Source organism: Pseudorasbora parva, chromosome 13, assembly GCF_024679245.1.
Source record: "Pseudorasbora parva isolate DD20220531a chromosome 13, ASM2467924v1, whole genome shotgun sequence".
Classification (NCBI taxonomy): domain Eukaryota; kingdom Metazoa; phylum Chordata; class Actinopteri; order Cypriniformes; family Gobionidae; genus Pseudorasbora; species Pseudorasbora parva.
This window is the reverse complement of record NC_090184.1, coordinates 15,815,034-15,841,112: the sequence shown is the minus strand read 5'-3', so window position 1 is coordinate 15,841,112 and position 26,079 is coordinate 15,815,034. Positions and strand designations below refer to the sequence as shown.

General features: G+C 38.2%; 1 protein-coding gene across 2 annotated transcripts in view; it reads right to left on the bottom strand.

Annotated features, from left to right (window-relative positions):
- The window catches only part of LOC137038586 (solute carrier family 12 member 5-like), a 112,251-nt gene that overhangs the window by 65,443 nt on the left and 20,729 nt on the right, over positions 1-26,079 (bottom strand). The gene's annotated exons all lie outside the window — the stretch shown is intronic.

Sequence of the window (26,079 nt, the reverse complement as noted above, 5' to 3'; positions counted from 1 at the left end):
CAAAAAAACATTTACACGGTTAGATAAACAGTAAGTGTGACATTATAAATACAATATATTGTTTCCCAACTTAAATTAGCTATTAATGTTGGATGTATAAACCTGAAGAAGAACATTTTTAATTAAAAAATGTTGTATACAACATTCACAATAAATGTATGCAAGCAACGTACATACTATGTTAAGAAAACTGCCTTACAACCCCAGTGAGAAAGATAAAGGGGACTATAGTGAGGAAAAACTCACTAAAGACACAAAGCAAACATATACAATTCTAGAATTTATACAGCAAGAAATGAGAGAAACATTTAGAAAAAACAATTAGAATATTCAGTAGACTTTATCCATTTTTGCTTAGTCTTTTTATTCTCTGAAATTTTCTGGGGACCCCTTAGAACCTTTCCCCTTTCCCCTTTCCCCGGACCCCAGTTTGAAAACCCCTGCATTAGTATATAATACTAAAAAAAAAAACGACTATCATGGGATTTGCACAGGCATTTTCATATTAAAATGTTCTCTGTAAAGAGTCCATAGTCTTACAGCATTTGTCGAATTCCTTTTTTCATATCTCACACAAACTAAGTGCTGTGTATACAGTACAATTATACCAAGTCGTTACAACTTCATGTCCATCAGAAAGAAAACAACAGGAAGTGGGGGGGATACATATGACTGAAAATAAAGCATCAAGACGGAACAGCGCATCAACATGGAGCACTCCTTGAGTATCAGAGTGTGTGTGTGTGGAGGGGTGAGGAATTCCAGGATTTCTACATACTCTTCCATAGCAACAACCCGGTTCTGAGCCTATTTTTACACTACTGCTTTCAGCCGCACATCCTTTATCACAGGAACCTTTGATCGGTTCATTCTGAAGTAGCGCAACATACGCCCTCACAGGCGCAGAACGATGCTCTTGTGTCCTAAAAATACGTCATGGTTTTTAATTGTGTGTATTTCTAAATTGTAGTGCGTATTGTAATTTCTTTAGTACGCTGTCACCTTCCCTGCCTTCTCTAACATAATTATATGTGGGAGAATGCTCATTAAATGGCCAAGGGAATCCTGCCTCTTAGCTTGCCCGGTTTAATCTGATGTATTAGTTTAATTAATCATGTTTCCTGCTTCGTACATTTTAATTTTCACAGCATTTGCCTGCTTATTGACCTGCGACCCTATGACCTTTAAACCCACAATTCATCACCTTGCCATTTCATCTGTCACCGCTGAATCAATAAGCCAACAAGCCTTCTGCTTTCTACAGTAGTTTCAAATACAAGGACACACACACACACACGTTTGTTTGCGTGAAATGTGGGGACATTCCATAGGCGTAATGGTTTTTATATTGTACAAACCGTAGTTTCTATCCCCCTACACTGCCCCTACCCCTAAACCTACCCATCACAGGACACATTCTGCATTTTTACTTTCTCAAAAAACTCATCCTGTATGATTTATAAACATTTTGAAAAGTGAGGACATGGGTAATGTCCTCATATTTCCCCCTCTTCTTGTAATACCTATGTCATACCATGTCATTATACACATTTGTGTCCTGATATTTCACAAAAACATGCCCACACACACACAAATCATGTTCATCATCATCATTATCATCAATGAGTCTTGTTTTTTTGTTTTTTTTAAGTTTCCAAGACAAGCAGAATTAATTTTAATGCTTGATTGCCTATCAGGCAAAAATATAAAATAATAATTATAATAATTCATACAGCCTCTTTTAAAGTGTTCTTGGTCTTACAATGCTTTAATTATCTTACTGTTTGGTTTATCGCCTTCTAGATTTCTTCATATGTAACTGTAATGTGTTTCTCTCTATAATCTTGGCTAAAACTCCTACTTCTGGCTCTCTTGACATCCCATCCCACAACCCCAGCAGACTCGCACTCTAATAAGCAATAATGGGAAAAAGATTGGGTTTACAGATTGAGATAGATCCTAATCTTTGGCATCTTGTGTGCTGTGTGCTAACATTTATAACAGAAGCATTTCTTTCATTGTTACAATCCCCATGAGAGACCCGAGTATCTCTATGCCTATTACAAGGCATCATACAGATATCAAAGAGGGGGATTGTCTGCTGATTCTGCCCTGCTGTCCATTTGAATGTCTCCGGTTTTGCAGTGTTGCAGAGGTAAGAGGAGGACAAAAGACAGTAGCCGATGCTTGTACTTTTCTTATAGATATTATTTCCACTGCCTTTTTATACACTTTATTCATGAGCTCTGTCCACTTAAAAACACACCAGCTCTCTTTTCTTAAGCGTGGGCTATAAAGCAACACAATTTATTACTTAAACCAATCAGGCATAACATTATGAATATTGTGTCGGTCTCCATTTTGCTGCCAAAACAGCCTTGACCCATCGAGGCATGGACTCCACTAGACCCCTGAATGTGTGCTGTGGTATCTAGCACCAATATGTTAGCAGCAGATCCTTTAAGTGCTGTAAGTTGCAAGATGGGGCCTCCATGGATCGGGCTTGTTTTTTCAGCACATCCCACAGAGGCCGAGACAACACCTCAAACTCGTTGTTCTCCTTAAACCATTCCTGAACCATTATTGCTTTGTGGCAGGCACATTAACCTGCTGAAACCCATCTCCGGCAGCGATGACTCCGATCCTTTAAATATTCATAATGTTGTGCAATCGTTGCGTCATCCTGAATAAACCTGTCTCTTGCTGGGTGATACCCAGAAATGTCAAATATTCCAATCTACTATGATATCTGACCTGTAAGATTGCCAGAATATTAATCATACACTCTAGGCCAGAGGAGAACTTGTACCCCGACTGAGTCTGGTTTCTCCCAGGGTTCATTTTTCTCCATCACGCCCTGATGGAGTTTTGGTTTCTTGCCACTGTCGCCTTTGGCTTGACTTGCTCAGTTGGGGACACTAAAATTTTGATCTAAGTTTTTCAACTAAATATCCAGATAAAATTAATTTATTAGGTCTTAATTAATTGTATAAACTATAATACTGATCTGCCAACATTGTCGCTATATGATAAATTAAAATAAGCTGATAACTTCTCCGTTTTCTCCAGAGCGGCTGTACTGCCGAATCAAATTTCTTGCAATATTGTCCTGTTAATTGGAAAGCTACTTTGCAAAAATCGTCGTAAAAGTGCTATATAAATAAAGTTGACTTGACTTGACTTTAAATAGGCCACAGCCACCAGGAAACACCGTTTACATCAAAGGGTGTACATGCTCTGTAACAATGCTTAGGTAGGTGGTAAGTGTCACAGTAACATCCACATGGATGGCAGGACCCAATATTTCCCAGCAGGACATTGCCCAAAGCATCACACTGCCTCCGCCAGCTTGCCTTCTTCCCATAGTGCATCCTGGTGCCATGTGTTTAAAAATGTTATTAAAGCTGAATTAATGCTTGCTTGCAGCTAGCATTTAATACATTTTTTCATATTTAAATGTATTCCATATATTTCTCTACAATCAGTGCAAAGATTCTGTGTGGTTCTTTGAGGCACGTTGATTAATCTGCATTTTCCCTCTTCCCATAGTGCATCATGGTGCCATGTGTTCCCCAGATAAGTAATGCACACTCACGCCAATACAATGCTAGGTGGCATCTTCTATCATTGATCTGTGTTCCAGTTCTGATGCTCATGTGGCCACTGTTAACGCTTTTGGTGGTGGACAGGGGTCAGCATGGGCACTCTGACTGGTCTGCGGCTATGCAGCTCCATACGCATCAAACTGTGATGCACTGTGTATTCTGGCACCTTTCTGTCAGAACCAGCATTAACTTCTTGAGCAGTTTGAGCTACAGTAGCTTGTCTGTTTGATCGGACCACACGGGCCAGCCTTTGCTCCTCACGTGCATCAATGAGCCTTGGCCACCCATGACCCTGTCGCCGGTTTGCCACTGTTCCTTCCTTGGATCACCTTTGCTAGATACTGACCACAAGAACACCCCACAAGAGCTGCAGTTTTGGAGATGCTCTGACACAGTCATCAAACCATCACAATTTGGCCCTTGTCAAACTCTCTCAAATCCTTACGCTTGCCCATTTTTCCTGCTTCTAACACATCAACTTTGAGAACAAAATGTTCTCTTGCTGCCTAATATATCTAACAGGAGCCATGATGAAGAGATAATCTGTGTAATTCACTTCACGTTATACTGTTATGCCTGATCTGTGTATTCTCATATCGTGATAATATTATATCAAAGCAATAACGCATGCAATATCTACACCCGAATCAGAGCCGCAGTGGATTTCAGACCAACATCATGATTATGATACTGCTTTCATACAACAGTTCAATAAACAAGTTAATATTACACATTGTATATATATATATATCACCGTGTATATTGCCTTAGTTTATTTTTTGTATATTATCAGTCAAACAGCACAACGTCTCTAACAGCACCGTTCCCGAATTCATCTCTAAGATTAAGTTAATGATTCAAAGACTCCCAAAAAAAGTGTTTTTTGTTCCAGAATGAATCAGTTTTTTTGTTTTGTTTTTTTTTACAAAATCCTTGAACAAATTATTCAAATGACTTACCCATAACATAATTTGTCATCATCTATTGGCATAACTTGCAAAGTCTGAAAAAGAGTCTGTCTGGAACTTCTTTAAAAATCATGGGGATATGCGATTTGAATGATTGTTTTAACAATGTGCAAGCTGACATTAACGAGAATCAAAAGTGCTGTTTTTCCCCCCCAAATATCATTGAGCAAGTTTACATGTACATTCATAACGCAATTATGCTTAACAAGTAATAAGTCGACAAAGCATGCTGTGATGTAAACGCGTTAACCTGTTTTCCATTAATCCCAGTAAGTCATAAACGGCTTAAACATAAATAAATTGACACAAAATTTGTCCTTTACCCCGATTTCGACTGGCATTTAACCTCCATAAGCTGCATTCTGTCGGCTTATTGAAGTGAGCATGTGAGATATGTGACAGGAAAGGGACCATATTGTGGATTTAAGCGCATCCAGGCAGAGCAAGCATTCCGTGGTAAGGAGGAAATATTATATTTATATATATATATATATATATATATATATATATATATATATATATATATATATATATATATATATATATATATATATATATATATATTTATATATATATATATATATATATATATATATATATATATATATATATATATATATTTCTAATATAATACAATTAGAAAAATGTATTCTCATCAAAACACTCCATCTGTAACTGCATGAGAGGACAGAGTCCATAAGTTTCCATCTTTTTTTAAAGCCTTATTTAACATCATTAACGACATGACATAAATGGATAATTCATATTAATGAAAGTTTTAAAATCACTACTGGAAATAACCCGATTTATTAATAAAGTCTTGTAAATGCAGTTTATTTTTGTTGCTGGGTTATCGTTTTTCATGTAAACCGAGACAACAGGCCATTTCAATAAGCTCATTTTGGGAAGTGTGCATGCAAATGTGATCAGACTCATGTTGATTTTATGAAACAGTTTTTTACATTTACATTTTAGACAAATGTCTGTTTTTCCTTTATTTTGTCAATAAAAATATCAAAATGAAACCAATTTTTCAGAATCACGTTTTGAACGAATACATTTAATTACTGATGTCCGAATGAATCAGCTGTTTAAATGAATCGAATGATTCATTTCTAAACTCATTAGTATGTATATTTTTTTTCATTTTAGTTACATACATACACTGTCAGAAAAAAAAGGTACATTTCTGTCACTGGGGCGTACCTAAGGTACAAAACCGAAAAGGTACTACTATGTAATTTGCACTCTTAAAGTACTGATATGTACCTTTTAAGGTACTAATATGTACCATTTAGAGGTGGGTAAGGTACAAAGATGTACCTTTTCACTTTTGTACCTTAGGGCAGTGGTTCTCAAACCTGTCCTGGGGACCCCTCACCACTGCACATTTTGCATGTCTCCCTCATCAGACACACCCAATTCAAATCTTAGAGTCTCTACTAATGAGCTGATGATTTGAATCAGGTGTGTTTGATGAGGGAGACATGCAAAATGTGTACTGTATGAGGACAGGTTTGAGAACCACTGCCTTAGGGTACCGCCCAGTGACAGCACTGTACCATTTTTTTCTTTTTCTGAGAGTGTAGCATTATTTATGTGGCTGTAAATGCAGTGTAAATACATTCAAGACACCTTTGAGTGTGTCATCGCTCATCAATACCGTGCCCTTGAACAAGTCCCCTAACACCATGTCGCTCCAGGCTATCTGTTCCTAGATGAGACATAAGTAAACTTTGTGGAAAAGAGCATCAATTAAACGATAAATTAGTAAAAGTGTCAGTGATATTGCTAATAGAAAATCTGGGTTAAATTATTAGCACCACAGTCCACACTTCAAACCACACAGTCTCACTTTGCATATCAGCATGGGTGATTAGCATGATGAGTCAGTAAAAGCATACAGCAGATCAAGGAAAGAAATTCATGTTAACGTTATGCATATTATATATAGAGCGAGAGCCCATCAAAGACTAAATAAATGCAAATCAGTGGTGAGCAATATGTGGAGGCTGCTTGTAAAGCTTTTCTGAATCCAACATGAGCCTGATGTTCTTATCTCACGCAGTTTAGCTTAACACCCCTTGTGAAAAAAATATTTAGCACACTTTTAAAAAGAGTATTTATTAAAATGTATGTGACCCTGGACCACAAAACCAGTCGTAAGGGTCTTTTTTTTATTTATACATCATCTGAAAGCTGAGTAAATAAGCTTTTCATTGATGTGTGGTTTGTTAGAATAGGACCTATTAGATATTTGGCCTAGATACAATTATTTGAAAATCTGGAATCTGAGGGTGCAAAATCTTAATATTGAGAAAATCAGCTTTTAAAGTTGTCCAAATGAAGCCCTTACACTGTAAAAAATTATTTAGAAAAAAAAGTTACCTGGTTGCTATTGAAATAAAAATGTTGAGTTAATACAATGAACATTTTTTGAGATTCAACAACCTTTATTAAAAGATTATTAAAAGATTTTGTAAGCATATTGGGTAATTGTTGTTTTTTCTTCTGATGACACAGTGAAACATGCCAAATAGTGCTATTTTCATGATTTATACAAAATGTTATGTGGTTCAGATACAATAATATTTTGAGTTTCTATTTATTAAACATATTTCCTTCATTGTATCAACTCAAATTTTTTGTTTCAATAAACTCAAAATTTTAAGGCAACCAGGTTACTTACTTTAACCAACTTACTTTAAGTTAAACCAACAAAAAACAACAAAAAAAATTGTAATACTTAAAACTAATAACATTTGTTATATATATTTACTGTAGTAAATGTACAAAATACGTTCTGGAACATGATCTTTACTTAATATCCTAATGATTTTTTGACATTGATAATTTTGACCTATATAATGTATTGTTGGCTATTGCCACAAATATACCCGTGCAACTTATGGTCTTTTGGACTTATGGACTGGTCTTTTGGTCGAGGGTCACATTATTACATAACACATAATTATGCAAGTGCACATTCAATGCTCCTTTTTCTCCACAAGGGACTAGTTACTGACTTGTTGTTTGCTGCCTTTGCATTGCTAGTCTATTTTCAGAGTCATGATCATAATGTCTGACTTCCCCAGTTTGGCTCTTGTTCAGTGAAATTAAAACAGCACTGTACTCATTCCCTCTAAGCACCTTTGCCTTTCTATAATCCACAGTTTTAAAATCTGCTTTTCAAAGCCCATTTCAGCATGACATCAAAATAATCTGCTTTTTAAATTTTCATGTTTTGCCTGTCCCTTTCTCTTTCATTTTTGTGGTCAGGTTGCATCACATCTAGTATGTTGCATGCCAGAACCACCCTTCAAAACTCATAATTCATAACATTTATATGTATGGGATCCATGTGCTGAGCCTCGTGACAAAAAAGTACACTTTAGCATACCTTTTTTTTAAAGTACTTTTAAAAGTATGGATATATTTCAGTATACTTAAAAAGAATATAGTGTGAACTGGATTTAATGTTTTTGGACATTTATGTATGATATTTAAAATTATATTATAATGTTTTATAGTTTAAATGTATATTAAATGCAATAAATTGAAGTTATGTATGCTTTTTGACCCACTTAAGTGCATCTTTAATTTGATTATTTCTTCTATTGTCTTTGAAATGTGGTGAAAGGAGGTTGGAGGTTTTAGTCCAATTGTGGAGAACATGCAGAATCCCAGAATTTCGTCCAAGTCTAGAAGTGGGCAAAATGTGGGTCTATGTGGAGCATGAACCCCAGACCATCAAGCTGCAATGAGTCTAGTTTAGCTGACGATTAGGGATTTGAGCCATTTCAGGTCCGGCGCCTTAAAGGTCTTTATGATCTGAGAGCGTATATCCCCTAGGGGTCCTGGTTCATGTCTTTTTTCTCAGTTGCTGAACTGAAGCTCCTTTATCTAACTGAAGGAGAGCGAGAGAGCCGGTGTTTGAGAACCTGCAGAACTGGTTAGCTCGTGTCCTGTGCTCCCTGAGGCCGATTATATCAGGCTCAGCCGCTGTGTGGAGCTTCCTCAATTCCCTTCGCAACTGATCAGCAGAGATAGCAAGCCTGAGACTGAGAGAGTGGGATGGAGGCATCGGTGTCCTAAATGCATGGAAGGTTAGTGGTGGGCTGAGTGAGGAGCAACCAAAAACCATATTTGCCGGCCAGTGTGCAGTCGGTCATGGTTTTCATCCCACTCCACACCTCCTTCGTGTTGTTCTGACTAAGTGTGCAATCACACTTGTGCTGTTATAATTCCTTCCCTTTCTCAAGTACCATTTTCATGTCTTCCTGCATCCTCTTTGTTCCCCCTTTGTCTTCAGACCTTCTTTTTGCTCCACAGGTCCTTCTGATCTTGTGATTCATGTTTTGTTGTTAGGGAAACAGCACTATACACACAAAAGTACCTCAGTGTCATTTTGTGACTCACAGAACATGTCTTATTTGGTTCACGTCAAGCACTCCTGCAAAGCCTCCTCTATTTCTGCTTTGGCCTGGTGGTAAAAACCACCTATTATATGATTAGTTTGCATTATGCTCCATCCAGATGTCCTATAGAATTGTTCTCGAACTCTCATTATAATACTGAGATGTATTTCATTTGTTTGGTTGATTATAATTAATCATTGAATATGATGATCCCTTATTGTATCTGTTCTCTTCTACATTCACATATACAGTGCAATCCCAAATCAGTGTTATTAAAGGATTAGTTCACTTCAAAATTCAATTTCCTGATATTTTACTCACCCCCATCTCATCCAAGATGTTCATGTCTTTCTTTCTTCAGTCGAAAATAAATTAAAGGTGCCCTAGAATGAGTTAAAACAAAATGCTAAATTATTCTCTGATATCTACATAGAGGGTATGTGGCTTATTTAAGGGCAAACATGGTCCAGATACAGTTTTACAGACCCATTGTCCCTAGGATGTAATGCTCTGTTTTTGCCTTATTTGGATGGGTCATGAATATTAATGTTGAGCTCTGCTCTGATTGGCTTATTTCAGCAGCTCACAGCTCACAGCAGTTCAGTTGTTCAGCGAAGTGGCTCGTGAGTCCTGACAGAACACAGACCGACTGAATGACACTTTAAGCAGAACATCTCAAATGGAGATAGCTAAAATGCAGCCTACTTGTTTATTGGTGTTTTCAGCTCATTCGCGCGCAAGAGAGAGCGTTCGTGCTTGCGGCTAGATGCCATTAATTTAAATGCCCCAAAGAGAGCTTTTCTGTGAAAAAAATATGTATACTATCCGGTATTTTACCTAAACATGTCCAATCTGGCAACCATATGCACGCAAGCTTTCTCTCGCGCGCGGATGATCTGAAAACACCGATAAACTAGTAAGCTGCATTTCAACAATCTCCATTTGAGATGTTCTGCTTAAAGTGTCATCCAGTCTACATTTTAGACTTGTCTTTTTTCGTTAACGATATTGCATGTTTATATAACGTTAGTCACAATAGGCTACGCAGTGACTGTGATGTACGCTGAAAGCATGCAAAAACATCATAGACCTACTTCAGTTCTCAAAAATATAAATATATAACATATTTTTACAAAAATGAATAGCCTTGTCAAATGACTGTCGTTTTAACTTATATGGTGGAAAAGGTGACGTTTGCTAGAAGTATTGAGTCAACACTCTGTAAGCAACGTATCGACGGTTGTATTTTGTAATATAAAATAATATTAACCTTTGTCATGAGACACACTATTTAATTTTGTATGGTACTTGGAGTTTCCTATTGTTACTGTACTAGCATCTTGCATCATATATATATATATATATATAAATACCGTTTCAGGGGAAATTACGTCAACACATTGAATAATGCGGCGTGTTTCAAGGCACTTCAGTGGGCCTTTAACAATAACTCAAATGAAGTAAATGACAATACCTTTCTTATACAGCTCTATTTTCCATAATGCCAACCTTATCTGGTCTCTTGAGAAGAAATCAATTACAATGCATCACTATTGGGTCATGGCCAAAGAAGTAACTAATCTTTGTTTACTGAAAGAGGGATTGCATTTCATAAAACAATTTATTTCGCTTCATAAACAGCACTCTACTTTACTCTTTCTGTATTTGATGCCAGCAGCGTTAAACAATATCCCTTTTAATTATGATGGCAAAACAGCTTTCCCTCAGGACAAAGGCCTCTATGTAGTATATGCAGAGTGAAGCGGCAAGTACTACTTGCCCTGATAACCTAGAATTTGATGCTTCTCTCAAATTATCCTCCACTTTCCATCCAGAGGGCCAATCTAGACATTAGTGATCATACCGGCTGTGTCAGATGTGTTAGAATCGAGATTTCTTTAAACCTCTGACAAGCACTTTCTACTCGGATGCATTATCATATTGTATAATTTGTATTCTAAAAGCAAACCCTTGACACAACTTAGGGTTGGATTGTCGTTTTTAATTTAATAAGTCTCTTTATAGAAGCTATTTATCTTATCTGAGAATTTTCATAGAACTCTGCAAAGCTTGAAGACACTTTTATCCCAAGCAGCCAACAATGATTAAAGACAAACATTTCATTAGCCAACGCATTCGCTTTCATTCGAACCCATGTCTTTTTCATTATCGGCACTGTGCTCTACTAGTTGTGCTATACAGGAACAAGTGATTTGGCCTGAGTTTTATCAGATCTAGACAAAAAGCGGGGGCAGAACATAGGGACTGCATCAGGGTCAAAAAGAATATCCCAAAAAGGATTAAGCCCCAGATTTCCTGTTTGTTATGCGAATGCCTTTTCACTGCAATATTAGGTCACATCCACCGAGTCTTGCTTAAAGACAGAAGAAAGAACAAAGAAAAAAGGACGAGGATAAAAGAAACCAATGACTTGTACAAAAGATATTGCTGTTAATTAAATACCTGCTGATCCTCAGATTCAGGAGCTCTGATGATAAAAGACAGTTAAGACCTGAGATATTAAAAGTGGAATCACATGATGTCTGCTCATGAGCTGCAACGAGACCTGAAAACTTAGCTTCATTTTAGAGAAAACTGACAAGAGAAGGAATGAAGGAATAGTGGAGACATTATGAGAGAAAAGCTTGAGGCATGTCACCTCTCCTTCACCGTTCTCAAGTGTATTTAATTCAGCAGAAATTAGACTTGGAAAAGTGACATTTCTGTTTTGGTGTGCATTTTTTATATGCTTTTTTCTTTCAGTAGTTGGACTGGAACATTTCTCCTCAAGCCAAAAGTGCTGATTCATTAAGCTGGCATTGATGACAAAAAAAGTAACACTATGCCAACTGGCTTAATCTAAACAAACTTAATGGCAGAAGGCTTCAGTGTGGGCAAAACATAACAGTCTGAATTCACGACCACACAATTTGACATATGGTGGAAATTTGATTGAGAAGCCTTTCTGAGTCATTATCTAATTTCAAGCTCTTCGGTATGTGCTGTGAATGTTTTGAGGTGGCTCTTCATTAGTCTTTCAGATTCAAGAGCTTACTAGTCTCGCACAGCCAGACATTGTGAGTGTGTGGCTTCTCAAACCTTTTTAATAAAACAAAAATTATGGAAAATCTTGGGGAAACTGGGGCAACAATTTGGCAGACAAATGTGCCAACTGTATTAAAGGGGACATATTATGCCCATTTTCACAATGTTTAATATACGTCTCTGGTTTTCCCATGAAGTATCAGCTCAAAATACCCCCCAGATAATATATCATAGCTTGTCAAATGTGTCCCTATTTGGGTGTGAGCAAAAATTTGCAGTTTTAGTGTGTGTCCCTTTAAATGCAAATGAGCTGCTGCTCCCTGTCCACCTTCCAGCAGCGCCTTTACACGAGCTTCGGATACAACGTCAACAATAAAACAAATCTCAATCAGCCAAATGTCAGACATAACCAGTTGTAGATTGCAGCCTTACATGTTTGAACCTCAGTTGAACCTTAAAACTCAGAAGTTGGAACTTTTAGACTGCACCTGGACGTTTCTGAATGGTTAGTGATGTTACGCTGATTCAACTCATCGACTAGCATTTACCGTCATGTTAATTGTTGTATAGATGCTCGTGTAAGAACAAAACACGCCTGTCACGGGACTATATAATGCATAATAAATGTACATTATGAATTACGCAGACGGTGAGTGTTTTCGGGATAGCTCTCTGTGGATACAGTCAGATACTACAACGTCTCATGAGAATATGTGTCTATTTTTACGTAAAGTGTGGCTCTACAACAGGTACATTTACTTACATTTTTATACACACTATAACATACAATATGGATGTATTGAAAGCATTAAAACGTAAATTATTTACGTATTGACAGCACTAAAAACTTTAAATATTTACTTATCCATGTGAATGTGTAGCAGCTCACATGCACGAATAATAAAATCATGGAATTTCTTTTTTTGATTCTATTGTATTTAATTGTCATATCAATTACGTTTTCGGTCGCATTTATGAAATGCAGTTTACCCATCTACTTACTGTAATATTTCTCTTATGCAGCGACTAGACATTTAGAAAATACACCAAAATGAGGAACAGATCCAAAAAAGCCCATAATTCAGCGATCTTGATCTCTAAGCAGTCAACGACTGTAAACGTCAAATCCCGCGCTTGCTTGACTTTGAAAAATCACGCACTCAATAAGCGTTACTACATGCTTTACGGCAGTGGTATCGCATTCTCATTGGCTCTCATCTGCTTCATTACAGATTGCAACATGTCATGTTTTAGTCGATGTACATCTAAAATGGGAAATTTTTTGAAATGTGCGCCTTTACGGAAAAAAACAGGATAAAAAATGTCATGGATTAACAATTTAAAATCTGCCCTGTACCTCATAACTATACCACCAGAGAGAAATGAGACTGCAACACATCGTCAGCTCAACGACTTTTGGTAGAGCTTTTAACATTTTTGCAAAAAACAAAAAAACAAAAAAATATTTGTGATTGCCCTTGGCTGTCAATTATGCTTTTATTTATAACAGTAAAATTTTGAGAAATGGTTATGGGTAGGTTTAGGGGTAGGTATAGGATTAGCGCCTCAAAATATTGTTTTAATGCTATATTGTTACTAAAATGTCCACATTTTTGGCCATTACATTTTATTCTTTGAATATTCTGTATAAAATGTAATAAAAAAATTAGGTTAGGAGATCTTACGTTTATAAAATGGGAAAAGGGAAATGATACAGATATTTAAATGAAAGATTCATTAATATTTTAAGATTATTAGCTGTAAAAACGTAATAATGCTACGTTTAAATGTTGCCAATACGTCCATATTTTACGTTTCAGCACCTATCCAAACATACAAAAAAACATATGTTTTGTGTATTTTAAAGTTACGTATTAATACCTATGTATTAATGATGAGACCAGGCTGGATTTGTAACTTTAGAGGTACAGCATTCTAGAAATTTCATTCAGAAAGGAAAATTTCATTCGGAAGCTTAATATTGGTGACTTTGAGTTCATGGGTCCATGGAGTAGTTTGTTTACAGCCTACGTTTAGCTTTTGACTTCTGCTGATAGTATTTACATTCCAAAATTAATTTGCTTTTTTGAAGATTATCATGATGAACAAAACTTGTAAGAATCATAAGCTTTTAGTCTCAGTCCTTATTTTCTGCAATAATCCAAAAGCCAATGGAAAAATCCGATTGAGTTTTTGTTGAGGGTTGGCCTACAAAAATACATCATCCCTGCACCACTATTAAAATGGCTTGTGAAGGATCATGGGACACTAAAGACAGGAGTAATAGCTGCTGAAAATTCAGCTTTGCCATCACAGGAATAAGTTATATTTTAAATTATATTGTAAATTGTCAAGTCATGGAAAAGGGTTTTCCTGAGTCCTCCTATTAATTCAGATACTGTGACATAATACGTTCCATTAACTGGAAAGGGCTGTTCTATCCAGACAACGCAAAAAATAAATAAAATAAAATAAAATAAAATAAAATAAAATAAAATAAATAAAATAAAATAAAATAAAATAAAATAAAATAAAATAAATAAAATAAAATAAAATAAAATAAAAACAATTTGTGTGGCGGGATATCCATAATTGGAAGTCTTACAGGCAGCCACAGGAAATATTTGGTGGAGATTTTGTTGCTAAAGGAGGATCTGCAATTCTAGGATTCACTTATTTTCTCCAACCAGTGACGATTACTCAATGTGAAAAGTATAATTATTTGTGTGTTAGTTTAGTCAATTTGCACTTGGTTATAATTATGAGTTCAAGTAAGGCGTTATGAGAAATCAATGCGTTAATTAAAATTCAAATATTATTTTACTAAATGATATATATATCCTCTTTCTTATTTCACACTTGTCTGTTTACAGTGTGCTATTAATCTCATGGTCAAAAGGTTCTGGGGCAACAAAGGCAAGTATTGTTCTGTGTCTAAATCTCTAGTCATTCACAGTCTTTGCCCTCAAATCCTTTGTGTGGTGTGTGTGAACATTATTGACATCAACCGTCACGTTCCCCAGGAGAGCACACCACCAATTCAGTGACTCAAAGCTTACATAATGACTGTCCAGACCACAAGTCAGAACGCAGAGAGGACCACAGCTGTGTGTCTGAAGACCATAGCCAAAGGCAGTGCTGCAGCTGCAGCGCGTGTGGCGTTCTGCAGAGATCCTTCAGCAGTGCCATCACAACCAATGTGATTGTGGATCAGTGTTTGTATTGTAGGAAACAAACAATATATAACATGCATATGCGTATTTATGTATTTGTATATTTTGTGACTAATGCCATGATCATGGGTTTGATTCATGGGGAAAAAGGAAAGTTTCTTATGTTGGGTAAAGTAAAATGTATACACTTAGGCAGAAAATGTTTAAAACATTTTATTATGATGCTTGTATATGGTGCAGTATAGTTGAAGGAATGTATTTATATCAGGAACACGCTTAATATGCCAAAAATGCTTTCAATTATGCAGTTCAGAAAGACTGAAACAATTATTTTGGAGTTCATTGGGGGACATGGTTGATATTGATTACCCAACTACAATGACCTACAGAATCACTAGAGGCCTATAATGCTCACAATAAATCTATACGGTTGTCTACTTAACTTTAAGTATACTTGAGTCTACTTGACTTATTATTAGTTTAGACAGATAGACAGATGCATGTTAATTGCACATAAATTAAAATGTATTATAGTTTAGGGGGGGGGGGGTGCTGTTTCATGCATACTGAGCTTTTTACACTGTTAAAGACTTGGATTCCCATCCTAAACATAGACAAATGTCAAAAATACTCCTTCCGGTTTCTCACAAGTTTCTGAGAGTTTTTTTCGAGTATGGCTCGGCTTGATGTTGATAGAGCGAAAGGTCCTTGTATGGGCCGTACGGGCTCTTATCCCAGAAGGGTTCACTCTCTAGAGCGAGAGAGGAAATGCACGCCCATAAACACTCTCTCAGGTGCAGATCCACTCGTCCGTGCAACGCTTCTGTCGCGCCGCGCTCCACTTTATTCCTATGGGTGACGTCAAACGACTTTAATGCGTCCGCATAGCATTCCGGGAAGGTAGCGCTGCATTTGAACCGATTTGAACGCAGAAATGACGCGAAGCGTCACAACATCACGCTGTGTCGCGATAGTGGATCTCCACGGTCACTGCTGTCACAGGACTTCACGAAATCAACAAGAAGTGTGTTTTTGACGGAGCGGTCCCAGCGATAAAGGTTCACGGTCGTGCTTTAGAAGTTTAGAAGCAGGCGGTGAGTAAAACTGCTTCAAATGTCTATGTTATTGGCTATCATCGCGTAAGTAAACATCAGTAAACAACACGATCCTGTATAGTTAATTTATCAATGGAGCATGTGATGTGGTGTGTGTATAAATACATTTGTTTAGCTGACTAATATGTCAGTTTGTTTATTGTAAAACCACCCAAACATAGGCTAGGGGACGTTCTCACTAAGCGTGCTTCGTCATTCAAATGCGCTAACGTTACTCCATTGTTTGTTTTTTTATACACTATCTGAAGTTTTGCTTGCTACTGCTAAGGTTTAGTCGCATACAATAGCCCATAAACCAAATCATGTCATCATATACCACGAGTAAACAAACGCAAATGTTGACAAGCCACTACAATACAGTACATACCACAGAGACATATTTTAATGATGGAGTTGCAGTTTAGTACTTTCATTTACTTTAAATGTCATATCAAAAATCAAACTATAGTTAAAATTTGAATCAAGTAATTGCATCTTTAGTATGTTAGTCAACTGATCAAAACAAGAGTATTTCTTTAAATGCACAACAATTGTAATGCTCTACTGGGTGGTTGCCCTGCAGGCTCAATAAACAAACTCCAGCTGGTCCAAAGCACACCAGCTAGAGTTCTTACAGGAACCATAAAGTATGATCATATTAGCTCACTTCTGTCAAAACTGCATTCTCTCCCTATTAAACATTGCATCACTTCTTAAATCTTGCTGATAACTTATAAAGCCATGAACGGTTTAGGTCGTTAGTACTTAAGCAAGCTTTTAACGCATTATAGTCCTTCACGTCTATTGCGGTCTCAAAATTCTGGCCAGTTGATAATACCTAGAATATCAAAATGGACTGCAGACGGTAAATCTCTTTCCCGTTTAGTGCCCAAACTCTGGAACAGTGTTGTTTGGTAGCCAGACACATTATGTCACAGTTTAAATTTAGATTAAAAATGCATATGCACTCTATCACATTTCTATAAATTCAAATCCATTAAAGTTGTTAGGCTGCATAAATTAGGTCAACTTGAACCAGGAACACTTCCCACAACATCCAGTGTGCTACTTGTTACATCCTAAGAAGAATGACATCTACGCTAATAATAGTCTGTAGTCAGCTGGATCCAGATCAGATGGTGCACCTAGACACTACCACAACGCAGCCCCACATGTCAGCAGAGACATGTCAACTAGACAATCCCCTGTGAAGACCTCGTCGACATGACAGCACAGATCCTCAGCAAAGACCATGAGAACCAGACAAGTCCTCTGCATAGTCCCTGATGGCCAGCTAGTCTCCGTGCAGGCGTGATGAATCAGATTTTCAAGCAAAAGGAACGGTATATAGTATATAGAAATATTTGGTATGATACTAATCCACAATCTGTTTTCCAACTTGTGATGCTGCCTTTTATTGAACCACACCATGTTCGTTTCATTGACCAGAACTGATCCCCCAACAGAGTCCAAGGTTTTTTTTCTCCATTTTGTCACCTGATAAAGATTGTTGGGTTCCTTGCCACTATCACTTCTGACTTGTTAAGTTGGGGACACTTAATATTCAACAATATTATTGATGTGACTGTACTGACACTATAGCATGAGAACTGAACTGAGCTGGATGATGACATCACTGTTTTTGGGCAGAGCTGCTTTATAGCCGAATTGAACAAATTTAATAATTGATGATCTTTATAACTGAATCAACACTGAACTTCAGCTGAACAATGACACATTTTTACTGCTTACTGCAGATCTACAGTATAATAATTCAGGACAGACCTGAATGACTACAGAGCTATAAAGCTCACTACAAATCAAATGGAGCTTCAGATAGGGTATAGCAATAGCAAAATTCGATGTGATAATTAAAGGGGGGGGGGGATGCTGTTTCATGCATACTGAGCTTTTTACACTGCTAAAGACTTCCCATCCTAAACATAGACAAAGTTTCAAAAACTAATGTTGGACGTTTGATGGAGTATTTCTATTTCAAAAATACTCCTTCAGGTTTCTCACAAGTTTCGGAGAGTTTTTTTTTCGAGTATGGCTCGGCTTGACGTTAATAGAGCGGAAGGTCCTTGTATGGGCCGTACGGGCTCTTCTCCCGGTAGGGTGCGCGCGCGTGACTAGAGCGAGAGAGGAAATGCACGCCCATAAACACTCGCTCAGCTGCAGATCCACTCGTCCGTGAACACTTCTGTCGTTATAGTCCGCACCGCGCTCCACTTTATTCCTATGGGTGACATCAAGCGACTTCAACGCTTCAGCACAGCATTCCGGGAAGGCAGCGCTGCATTTGAACCGATTTGAACGCAGAAATATCGGGAAGCTTCACAACATTGCTTCAGTCGTGTCGCAAAGTGGATCTCCACACTCCAAGAAGCGTTTTTTTGACGGAGCGGTCCCAGCGATAAAGGTTCGGTCCTGCTGTTCCTATCCTCGCGTGAGTAAACATCAGTAAACGACACGATCGCGTGCTTCGTCATTCAAATGCGCTAACGGACTCCATTGTTGTTCTTTGTATAACGTTACACTAGTCTGACGTACAAAACCGTTTTGCTTGCTACTGCTAAGGTTTAGTCGCATACAATAGTCCATAAACCGAATCATGTCCTCATAAACTGCGAGTAGAGACACACAAATGTTGACAGGCCACAAAATACAGTACATACCACAGAGATGGGCATCCTGCTGTTGCTGTTTCTCCTGTTCAATTTATTTCAGCCTCCGAATGATTCTGGATCATTATCTGTATTAGCTGAGATCGATAGCCATGAGTTTCTCCACGCTTGAGGACGTCACCACTTTGCGGCCTCGTCATTCTTTAGCTCCGCCCACACGATACGCCTCCAGGCGCTCGGTTTTTTACGGAAAGACTCGGTGCAGCCTATATTTCTTTTATAAATATAATAAAACTAAAGACTTTTCGGACATATGAAGGATGCAATACTACTCTATAGGTACTCAAGATTGACTGAAACTGAGTGTTTCACCCCCCCTTTAAAGGAAGTGTATGTAAGATTGTGGCCAAAACTGGTACTGCAATCCCTTTCAAATTACCGTAGAGTGGTGTATCCCCTCTCCCCTCCCCCCTGACTTGAGGTTGCCAGATAGGCTGCAGGATCAGCAGAAACGTTTGCAGCTACAGCTGTTGTAACTAGAGCAGATCTGGCAACCTGGATGCAGAAACACTACTGAGTTCATGACTGGACAATAGGTGGAGGGCGGAGCTTCAGGCCAAAACACAACATGTCAACATCAACATCAGTTGAGGGCTGCAACAACAACTTTTAAATGACAATATCCTGGCCGGACTACTGCTGTCAGTGATATAAGTATTTGAAATTAACATGATTTCTTAATGTCTAGTGACATATCAGGGACATTTTATGATTAACTGAAATACATTTATTACATACAGTTCCTTTAAATGAGACTAAATATGTAGCAGATTGTTTAAAATTCCAGCAAAGAGATAGATGAGCACAGGTTGTGTCTCTCACGTGGTAGATTTATCACAAAATGGACAGTTTACACTAGCTTTCAAAGGCTTTACTAGAAGTGTGACTCACTAGGATTATCCCACATGCAGCCACATACAGAGTGGGTGACCGTGGCATGCTAGATATTGCATTAATTTCAGGAAATAGGCCACCTGAACGTAAGCACACATGCACAAAGGCAGGCTCAGACACAGCCACAGCTGTCAGATTAATTTCTGCAGATATTTTCCACGCTGGATACTGACACACAAAGTGGCGCATAGCTGCAAAGGTGCTGCTGTTGGCCTGAGTAACATCTCCCTCCCTCCTTTTCTCTGTCTTCATCTTCCTCCCACTCTTGCTCCCTGTCGCAGGTTCTTTGATGAAATCCCCCAGCTGTCTCGCTCTCCTCACACTGCAGTCTGCCAGCCACGTATCCTCTTCAATAGTCGAAACACACCTTTCATAGACTCTCCTTATCTGAACGATTCATGGCCATATAAAACATCCCTGCTGTACTGAAGCGATGTGAATACTGTAAGACATTAGTCCTCTGACGCAGCAATCTTTTAACACTAACAGCAGGGAATGGTTAAATGTCGAATCTGGATGCTGAACATTCTTTAATGTCTAGGTTCATTGGTCCCAAGACTTGCATGGACTTAGAGATGACACAGCATGGGAGTAAAGGGGGAACAGTCATTCTGAATTAAATCAATGGTTGCCAAAGGACAAGTAAAGCGTTGCCAGGGAACAGGTTGCTTAGTAACAACAAAGAGTTGACTGGTATTCAACGTCTTAATCACAACATACCTTCGCTAGCCTGTCAAACCGCGTCCTTCAGCACAGGAAGGTTAAACATGAGAACATTTTGCAATAAATTACAGCTTAAAGGGGCCGTATGATATTGATTTTGTCGCATTTGACTTTGCATAGCCTTTTTTGTAATGTGGTTGCTTGCACATTAAAGTCATTGAAGAAATACATTGCATCTGTAAAGTTTTCCACATTTTGTTTTGTTACAGCCTTATTCCAAAATGGATTAAAATCATTAATTTTTTCCTAAATTCTACAAACAATACCCCATAATACTAAGGAGAAAGAAGTTTTTTTTTAAATCTTTGCAAATGTATTCAAAATTATTAGAAGAAAAAAAAGAAAAAAAGAAAAAGAAAAAATCATATGTACATATGTATTCACAGCCTATGCGCAATACTTTGCTGAAGCACCAATTACAGCCTCAAATCTTTTTGAGTATTATGCTACAAGCTTGGCACAGCTATTTTTGGGAAGTTTGCCCCATTCTTCTTTGCAGGACCTCTCAAACTCCATCAGGTTGGATGAGGAGTGTGGCACAGCCATTTTCAGAGCTCTCCAAATTCAATCAGGTTCAAGTCTGGGCCATTCACAGAGTTGTCCCGTAGTCACTCCTTTGTTATCTTGGCTGTGTGTTTAGGGTTGTTGTCCTATTGGAAGAGGAACCTTCGACCCAGTATGAGGTCCAGAGCGCTCTGGAGCAGGTTTTCATCAAGGATGTCTCTGTGCCCTTGATCCTCACTAGTCTCCCATTTCCTGCTGATGAAAAACATCCCCACAGCATGATGCTGCTACCACTACACAGCAAAAAAATGCTTTTCTTACTTAGTATTTTTGTCTGGTTTCTAGTCCAAACATCTAAAAATTCTTACTTTTACTAGACAAGTAAAAGTAATTATCTTGTTTTGGGGAAAAATTACTCAAAATTAAGAGAGTTTTTGCTTAAAATAAGCAAAATAATCTGCCAATGGGGTAAAATAAATAATCTTAATTCAAACAGAAAACAAGATTATTTTTCTTACCCCACTGGCAAATTATTTTGCTTATTTTAAGCAAAAAACTCTCTTAATTTTTTGTTATTTTTCCCCCCCAAAACAAGACAACCATTTTTACTTGCCTAATAAATGTTTCTTAGATATTTTTTACTAGAAACAAGTCAAAAATACTAAGTTAGAAAAGCAATTTTTGCAGGGCATGCTTTACTGTAGGGATGGTATTGGCCAGGTGATGAATGGTGCCTGGTTTCCTCCAGACATGACGCTTGCCATTTGGGCCAAAGAGTTCAATCTTTGTTTCATCAGCCCAGATCATTTGGTTTATCATGGTCTAAGAGTCCTTCAGGTTCCTTTTGGTAAACTCCAGGAGGGCTGTCATGTGCCTTTTACTGAGAAGTGACTTCCGTCTGGCCACTCTACCCTACAGGCCTGTTTGGCGGAGTGCTGCAGAGATGGTTGTTGTTCTGGAAAGTTTTCCTCTCTCCACAGAGAAACACTGGAGCTCTGTCAGAGTGACCACTGGGTTCTTGGGCACCTCCCTGACTAAGGCCCTTCTCCCCGATCGTTCAGTTTGCCCTGGCGGCCAACTCTAGGAAGAGTCCTGGTGGTTCCAAACTTTTTCCATTTACGGATGATGGAGGCCACTGTGCTTATTGCTCATGGACCTTCAATGCTGCAGAAATTTTTCTGGACCCTTCCCCAGATCTGTGCCTTGATACAATCCTGTCTTGTAGGTCCATAGACAATTCCTTGGACTTCATGGCTTGGTTTGTGCTCTGACATGCACTGCTAACTTTGGTTAAAATGTTTATACGATGTGCATTTGGACATACTCAAGAACAGCCATCCTAGTGGAGGGTAACTCAAGGGCAGGGACTGATACTGTACTGATACTGTACAAGCAAACTTTAAATCAAATCAAAGTCTCTCCAGATCTGATATACAGCTATTGACACCCACGGACAGCTATTAATACAATAAGTCAGGCTGAGAGTATCTCTCTCTCCCTCTATCTTTCCACAGGGTCACTCTTTCTGTGGATCAGATTTAATCTCCCATAATGGCTCGTCTGGCACTGACATCTCATTCTCTTGCAGTCCATTTCACCACCTCTCATTTCCTATACACTGTGCATTCTATTCTATTCTATTCTATTCTATTCTATTCTATTCTATTCTATTCTATTCTATTCTATTCTATTCTATTCTATTCTATTCTATTCATGATAAAAAAGTAGCATAAAACATATATACAGCATAAATTAAAATGATATAAATTGTAATCATTTAGTCAACAGCTTTATGTGATGAAGAGACTGAAATTCAAGTTTTAAAATATATAGTTCACAAGTTAGCAAAATATCTATGGTTCATTGACCCAGTAAAATCCAATTTTTGAACAAAACATTATTTTGAGTCAGATCTATTCAAATAATCATTGTATCCAGTTCATAAAACCGAGCTGAATGATTCATTGATTAATCAAATTGATTCAGAGTTTTAGGTTCAGCTCAATAGTCTCACTCAAAACATTATTTTGAATCAGATCTTTTCGATGATTTTTTCTAGTTAACATTTCTAATCAATATTTTGCTGAAATGTTTTAAGGATATGTAACAAAACAATGTGTTTAAAAAGCATAAAAATAATATAAAAAAGATATAGGTCTGTTGTTGTTAATACAAGGCTGGTGGACTAACACAATCAAACTGTCGAACGCCATCAGATAAAGATGCTAGGGCAGATACCTATTATGGCGAGAAGAAGACCTCTAGTATCAAGCCCGGGAAGAACATGACTTCTAATTTGTCCGTGAAATTTCTGCCTTTCACCCATCTAGACTAATTCCTAAATTTTCACATGTGACTGCAAAATTCATCAGGACCTCCAGATGCAGCATCAGAGGCTGAAACAAAGAGAAATCACAATAATCCATCCAAATCCATTCATAACCATGTTTGGACACTTAAAAGCTAATGTAAATTACACATATCTATTTTTAGAGCCTGACAAGCCAGACCCACATCAAGATGTTTGGTCTGGGAACTCACTATTGACAAGGCTCAATCCGAGGGATGGGATAAACGGTTGTCTTTCAAACTCCCTCTGAATGCAATTCAGGGCAACATGAAGTGGAGCTAGTTGATAGATTAAACATTCGCCGTATCCGGTCGGCAAGACTCAGAACACATCTTCCTTTTTTACGAATGACTTATGTTCCATTCTTAGCTCTTTACTCAAAGAAAAGCTAAACTCCAAGTCTTCCAGAGTCGCAGCCAAAGCAATTCGAAAGACGCCAGCTTCTTTATTTCCAAGTTGCACGCAACTCTATTTGTGATGCTCAATTCTATACACGATGTGATTGGCCTGACCAGAGTTGGGTTTTTCCAGCTCAGAAGTGTATTGAGAGTTGCTAGACGACAGGCAGATTAGATTTGCTGCCGCTATAGGGTGCGTCTAGATATCTAGGCTAACATTTCATATTTTTTCAGAGAAAGCTATTTAGTGCAGCATCTTACACAAATGTCTGTTAATGGCTGTTAATGTCAATGCAAATTAATAAATGCTTGACAGTTTAATCTTTGTCCATAATGTTTGGACTCTATTTGTTTAGAATATTGCCATGGGTATTCTGGTGTTGGTTTGGAGAAATGCATCGGTAAAACTTTAAAGACAATTTAAAGATATCTAACTGTGTGTTTTATGCAAATTATTTCAACTGAGTGAAGGAAGGTGGGGCACACTTACCCCTTTTCAACTAGCATGAACCGGGTGCTAGTTCAGAGCTAATGCTAGTGCCAGTTTTTTTCATCTGATAAGCCTTCTAAGAACCGGTTTGCCTTTCCTTGGGCTAGAGAGATACAACAGAGCCAGGTCTTACGTCACTGTATACATCTCATCTTTCTCAGCAATGCTAGCGAGGCAGCGGGAAACACAAACACACCAGGCTTGTTCAAGATGCATCTGCACTGTGCAGACCGATCCGTGTGACACCAAAATACAGCAAAAGCGATTCAAAAGCATATGGAGTCGCATGCTCTCGCTGTACGCTGATGTCATGCAGAGATCAGTCTGCTCAGCCTGCTCAGCGAACAAGCCTTCCATCAACAATGGCAAACGTTGCGTTACTATTGATGCTCATGGCTTTGCGAACATACATCGGCATCAAAACACAGCAAATTCAAGCATTCGTGCAGATCGCTGTAACTTGTATAGACGGAGATGACAATCGAGCAGATATTTGCTCAATTAGACGCTATATAAAAAATGGCGGTTACAAGTTTGTGTTTGTGTTGTTGGTCACGGTAACCCTTAGGTTAAGCCCCTGACGCAAACGGTTCTTACTTCAAGACCAGCAATTCTTTGGTGCTACTTAAGAACTTCCTGGTTCAGAGCTGGTGCATTGGGTGTCAAAATACAAAGAACTGATTTGAAACTAGGCTCTGGCTCCAAACCAGCACTTAAACTGCCTTGGTGGAAAAGGGGTAACTGTGTGTACCCCCTCTGATGCCAGCAGCCAATTGTCGCACCAGAATGGAGACGCGCCACATGGCAAATCTACTCCTCATCGTAGAGGGATAAAGGTAGCCTTTCAAAAGACACTCTAGGTTCTGAGTTGTCCCATCGGATTAGACATAAAGCCTTGTTTATACTCGATGCGTCCGCATGAGCGCAAGGGTGCGCACGGCAAAAATTGGGGCCTTCACCCCATTTCGCTTGGCGGTGTGCAGCGCATTTTTTGTAACTCCGCGCAGCAGCTCCCCATCCGAAGATGAACGAGTTCTCGGCGAAATCTAGCCGAACATGACATCTCATCACACCAGCACCCAGTTTGCACATACAAATTAGGTGCTAATATTTAAAAAATGAGCCTACAAAAGCAGAAATAAGCCATTTTAAATAAAGATCCATGTTTAACCAAATAAATAAATAAATCACGACACTAAAGTTTAGTGAAATTAGGAAATATTTTAGAGATCGTTAATTTAGTGCATATTTTTTTCTCATGTCACAAGTAATAATATCAAGCAAAGGTTTCTTTTGTAGTGTGGTTTTTGGTGAAATGTACTAAAATAAATATCATCACCTGTGTACATAAGCCCACTTCTTCTCGACGCTTTTTCCTGATGGTTTATAGAACAATTACTCCAAGTCGCCCTCTGTCGTTTCAAAGAATAGCACAACAGCGAGCGCGTCAAGTATAAATACCTACTATAAATACGCCTCCTCCGTTTGGGGAAAAGCGCGCGCAGTCAGCGGAGGCTCCCGCAGCAGAGCCAGGCGAAAGTATTAACAAGCCTTAATAGATACACCGTTCTGGATCTCAGTCCTGTAAGAAAAGAGACAGTAACAGACAGGCTTTGGCCACGTTCTGAGTCTCTGGCCCATTACATTGTGTTCAAAGTTAAAACCCAGCACAGTAGAAAACATCTCCACCTTCGTACTGCTCCCTCAACCATGTGAAACGTAAATATCAC